Source organism: Rhodnius prolixus, unplaced genomic scaffold, assembly GCF_049639745.1.
Source record: "Rhodnius prolixus isolate KJV_2025 unplaced genomic scaffold, Rpr scaffold_4, whole genome shotgun sequence".
In the NCBI taxonomy this organism is placed as follows: Eukaryota; Metazoa; Arthropoda; class Insecta; order Hemiptera; family Reduviidae; genus Rhodnius; species Rhodnius prolixus.
The window spans coordinates 7544358-7550491 of record NW_027411614.1 but is presented as its reverse complement, the minus strand read 5'-3'; the positions used below and the strand labels follow the sequence as shown (position 1 = coordinate 7550491).

Here is a 6134-nt window from a genome sequence, read left to right as displayed (position 1 = left end):
GAAATCAGAAAAGAACGCAGATTTCAATTCAAAAGGGAATAAAAGTATAAGTTTTCTACAAACGATACTCAGAACGATCATTGCCATCTTATCTAATCCAGTTCTTCTATCAAATATAGTCCAGTACTTCTATCCTAACATACTCAGTTGATCTCTCCCATCTTATCCAGGACATCTTTCCCATCTAATCCAGCACATCTCTCCCATCATCCAGTACATCTCTCCCAACTAATCCAATACATCTATCCCATCTAATCCAGCACATCTTTCCCATCATCCAGTATATCTCTCCCAACTAATCCAATACATCTATCCCATCTAATCCAGCACATCTCTCCCATCTTTTTCAGTACATCTATCCTACCTTATTCAGTACCATCTAACCTATCAAATCCAGTTTATCCAACCCATCTAATCCAGTACATCTATCCTATCTTTTCCAATGCATATGTCCCACCATATTCAGTACATCAATCCCACCTAATCCAATTCATCTACCTAGTATATCTCTCCCATCATCCAGTACATCTCTCCCGAGTAATCCAGTTCATCTATTCCATCTAATCCAGTACATCTATCCAATCTTTTTCAGTACATCAATCCCATCTAACCCATCAAATCCAGTTTATCCAACCCATCTAATCCAGTACATCTAGCCTATCTTTTCCAGTACACCTGTCCCACCTTATTCAGTACATCAATCCCATCTAATCCAATTCTTCTATCCAGTATATCTCTCCCATCATCCAGTACATCTCTCCCGAGTAATCCAGTTCATCTATTCCATCTAATCCAGTACATCTATCCAATCTTTTTCAGTACATCAATCCCATCTAACCCATCAAATCCAGTTTATCCAACCCATCTAATCCAGTACATCTAGCCATCTAATCCAGTACACCTGTCCCACCTTATTCAGTACATCAATCCCATCTAATCCAATTCTTCTATCTATCCCACCAAATCCAGTCTCTTCTAATCCCATCTAATCTAGTACATCTCCCCAATCTTCCAGTACATCTCGCCCATCTAATCCAGTATGTTTTTTCCATCTACTCCAATACATCTCTCTCATCTAATCCGGTACATCTATCCCATCTAAACCAGTAAATCTATTCCATTTCATCCAGAACATCTCTCCTATCCTAATCCTGTTAACCCAACTATTTTGACCAAACTATTTTACCCAACTATTTAGTACTTCGATAGAAGATTTTTCAGAATTGACAAATCACTTAAATGAGAAACGATTATCCCAAACTACTCGCTGTAGAACGTAATATTTAGCATACTAGGATGGTATTCTTCAGTCTTGAATAAATTAAAAAATCTGTCTTTGTAAAAGGCAAAGCATGAAGTATGAAACATTTGAGTCTTTATGAAAATAAAGGTAAAAATAAATGAACTCAAAGGCCAAACCAGAACACATTCTCTTTCTCTTGTGAACTTCTAAAATAATTTAGTTATTGCAAATTTCTGAAACAGTTAGTCTTCTGTTTTTGTGAGCTTTCTGTTCACTGTCTGACTGTGAGTTAGAGAGTTTTCTGTTTCGAAGTGTAAAACTGAATAACAACTGAATATGAAAAACAATTTTTGCATAATATTGGACGTGATCTAATATTTCATTTTTAAACCAAAATTTATGATTGTTACCAGGCAGAAACTTCTATTTATTCTTTTAACTAAAATCTCTATAGAATTTTTCTTATATGCGTTCTTATTAGGCTGGGTCTAAATGAACAAGAACTAACGCCATCAGTTGTGTACGGAACGGAAGATCGCGGAGCGGCGTATAACGGTTTTTCCGTGCGAAACCGCGAGATACAGCGACTAATACCGTGTAAATCGACCGACTACACGAGCGTCGCGCTTCTCTCCGACGTAATAAAAGCCGAACACGAATTCTAGAAACCGTCGTTTTAAAGGTACCGTAGCGCGCGGCAAATCACGACGTATGCGCAGTATCTCGTCCAAAGACAGACCCAGCCTTAAGTTTACAGAGATTTCTCAATTTCATTATCTTTAAATTCTATCTCAGAATACAACATTCTCAGAGTCTTATGATTACATACAGAACAGTGAAATCAGATCATATGAGAAGTTTAAAGACTTGGTTCTTCTACACTTATTATTACTGTTCATGATTTAGTCATGTCCAAGCGATTTTTAAAAGAAATCTAGGTGAATAAAACGTTTCTCAATTCAAAATATGTTAAAAGTAACACAGCTTTAGAACAAAGTTGTTCAAAGCACAACTTTATCTCTCACCAATTTTCCCATTTAGAGCTTTAAAAATGTATCAATTTATCATTATTCGCAACCAGAAGTAACAAACATCTCGTGAGTAAAGGTAAATCTGTTTCTGAAGAAAATTTAAATAATTTCCTGACTGCACAAACCCTTTTGAGCTAACTTGGATTAATTTTTTTTGTACTTATATATTCAGAACTATAATAAGCAGTACAGAGACAAAATACTGAACATATGATAGCTAATTTCAGAAAATACGGTTCTTAAATAGTTTCCCTTAAATATACTTAAATCAACTTTAAAAACTTAAACAATACTTTTTTTTTAATTTAAAATTCAAAGCGTTTATTACTCGTAGAGATACTGTAAACTATACTAGTGTAATAGTCTTTAAAAGACTGTGTACCAAGACTGACAATTCTTATAGACTGGCATTAAGACTACAATAAAGTGATCTTATATGTATTTAAAAGTAGTATACTCTTCAATAAAAATTAATTTAAAAAAAATAAATGAAATTTAGCATCAATGAAAGACGAATTACCTTAAAAACAGATGAAGATAATATTTTAAGTTAAAAATTAAATTTACTCAAGTTTAACGACAAAAAAATAGAAAACTATTTGACAGCATTTGATAGAAACAGCATTAACATTAAATAAATTGAACTTATTTCAATGACATAAAACTTAAATCTTTGATAGCATTTTATCAAGATGAGCTTTGTTTAAAATAAGTGATTTTAGGTAAATCTTTACTTAAGGAATTAAAGAATGGATATTAGTTAGAAAAAGTGAAAGATGCAAGCATTGAGCAATCTTCTGCTGGTAAATTCAAATGTTTGGCTCTCTGTTGAGTATTATTTTAGATTAAGTTGAGTAAATTCTGCTGAAATTTTCCAGTGACTAGTTTTTGTCAAGTATTTTCTAATTGGATAAAATGTTCACCATTGTTTTATTATTGTATAGTCTTGAGTTCATTCAGAATTTTAGATTTATTGGAAGTAAATTGCGTGCCCCAAAAGGATATTTTAAATCTCAAATTTGTGTTTGAATATTCTAATTTTTAAATTTTAAATCTTACCAACGTATACAGTGAACAATTATCAGAACATTTTTTTCAACAATTATTCTCATTCTCAGTGGTACAGCTTAGATTTCATGTTACCAAAGGCAAAACTAATACAATTCTAATCTTCAAACTCATAGCAACAAACAACATCACAGTGTCTTTTAGCTAACAATACTCATAATCAACTTTTCTTTTCTTATTTTTTTACTAACAAAACAATTTGAGCACCTCGTATCTGAGATAACTCAGGGCTGGCTGCAGTCCAGATTCTACAGTTACCTCGATACAGGTCCTGTAGTTTTGTTAGCTGATAAAAAAAAGTGATATTTGATTTTTGCAGCAGCGTAGACTATAATTGTGATGCTTGTTGTTTTGGTTTAATTGAAATAAAATTAGGTAACATGAAATAAATAGTCCAATTGAATGAAAAAGTTAAGATTATATGTCCTGATTGTTCTAAAATATACTGTGGTCACACTTAGTATGTATTTAAAAATAGAATATTTAGTCACAAAATTTGATGTTAAAATAAATAAACCTTTTGTGAAAACCACAATTTTACTTTCCCCAAATAATGAACTCAAAACTACACTGGATATACATAAGCAATGGTGAACAATAACCAAAAAGAAACACAAGATAAAACCAAGACACTCGAACGTCTCAGCTGATTTTTCTCTAACAATTTCCCATTTAAATAATACAAAACATAGATCCATACATTTAAATTTATATAACCTCTTGCAGCTTGTACTTCCATTTTTCAAATGCCCAAAATATACCATTTTTAATTCTGCTCTTGTAAAGATTAAACCGAAACCTTTATTACAAACCTAGTTCTCCTCTTTAAAATTTAATTTCTAATTTTAATATTGTATTTAAAGTCTTTACCTAATAAATAAACTAATCTTCTTCTTTTTATTATTTTATTCTATTAAAATTTATTTATGTTCCTGGGTCATTTAGTTTGCTGGTAATAGTTTAGTATTATTTTGTAACTTAACTATTTTATTTTATCTCAAAATATTTTTATATATTATCTGAATTTTAGCAGAATATTTTTCTTTCATGCTAAATATATTAATTTATTGAATGTAAATACAATATCCACTTGACATAAATATAAGATCATTTAATTTTTATCTAATGCCAAGTTAGAAGAACTGGCAATCTTTATTAATACGGAGGTCTACAGTTAAGCAATTATTGCAATTATCTCAAGTAATAAACTATAAAGTTTAAATAAAGTTGTGTTCAAGTTAATAACATTGATAAAAATTAATTTAATTTAAAAAAATCTATCATTGCCTCAGCATTCACGGTACTGTTGAATAAAGTACGAAGGAATATAATGGGAATTAGACTGTATTGAAATTAATCAAGGGGCTTGAAATTATTCAAGCATTTGATGGGAGTCGATTAAAGCTAGAAAACTAATAGTAATTAGATTAATATTAGATAATTTTACTATTAGTAAATAGTAGTATTAGGATTAGAAACAGGAAATTATAAAAATTAATTTCTAAAAAAAGATGTTCAATTACTCACGAGCTGTTTGTTACGTTTAGAAGCGATTAGAATAAAGCTCTAAAAGTGCAATGTTGAGAGATAACTCTAATGAGTTGTTTTCAAATTGTTAGACCTCTTACAGGGACCATATGTCATAGAAGAGGTTTTATGAATTGAGAAAATCGATTATACACTCTAATGTCCCTAAGTCGTTTATGGAAACGACTAAACTGAGAACAGTAATAAATTGAAATCGTAAGACGCGATAAAAAACGAAGAATTAAACTTCACAATTTTTTACGACTTGCAGTTCTGTTAGTTCTCATAGATCATTGAACTATTCCATGAATAAAAATATACTGAAATTAAGAATTCTTCCTTCAACTTGGGATGACAAATAGAAATTCTGTAATATTAATAATTTACAACTAAAGTTTCAGACTGTAAACAGTATTAAAGTTTGGTTTATTGCTGTAAAAGATCACGTACTATATATGCAATAAGGCCTACTCAGAACTTACAAATTTAAACACATTCAAAAAGAACATCTCATGCACAATAAGACTAGCTGATTTAGACAGTAGCAACGGAACTCTGACTGACAAGTTGAGCAGATTCTGTTTTTAAGTTTAAAGTAAGTTAAGTAAGTTAATTTCTTGTTGAGCAAATGTTTATGTAGACTACTACGAAGTTTTGGGATAATCGTTTAAAATTTAACAATTAGCCAATAAAAAACTAAATAAAAACTTGACTTGAAACTTGGTTGGGTGGTCAAAATAATTAATTGAAACTTACTGAAGAAGCGGGCATGAGAAATGTTGCATCTTGTTTATGAGCTGAGGCGAGTTGAGGAACAGTCATTTGATTCTTGCTTTCGTGATCTCTTCAAAAGTGGTAAAGAAGATTATTGCGTCGAAATTAATCTTCCCTGATTGAAGAAGTGGGCTTGAGAAAAGTTGGATCTGGTGCAGATGTTGTTTATGAGTTGAGGCGAGTTGAGGAACAGCCATTTGATTCTTGTTTTCTTGATCTCTTCAAAAGTGGTAAAGAAGATTATTGCGTCGAAATTAATCTTCCCTGATTGAAGAAGTGGGCTTGAGAAATGTTGGATCTGGTGCAGGTGTTCTTTATGAGTTGAGGCGAGTTGAGGAACAGTCATTTGATTCTTGCTTTCTTGATCTCTTCAAAAGTGGTAAAGAAGATTATTGCGTCGAAATTAATCTTCCCTGATTGAAGAAGTGGGCTTGAGAAAAGTTGGATCTGGTGCAGATGTTGTTTATGAGTTGAGGCGAGTTGAGGAACAG

At 31.6% G+C, this 6134-nt stretch overlaps 1 long non-coding RNA gene across 1 annotated transcript; it reads right to left on the bottom strand.

The window, feature by feature from the left end:
• Window positions 1-441: 441 nt before the first annotated feature.
• Window positions 442-1421, bottom strand: LOC141456236 (uncharacterized). The gene is made up of 2 exons (XR_012459665.1): window positions 902-1421; window positions 442-675 (listed from the first exon to the last, which is right to left on the bottom strand). It is a non-coding gene; the product is annotated as an uncharacterized lncRNA (long non-coding RNA).
• Between the last annotated feature and the right edge of the window lie 4713 nt (window positions 1422-6134).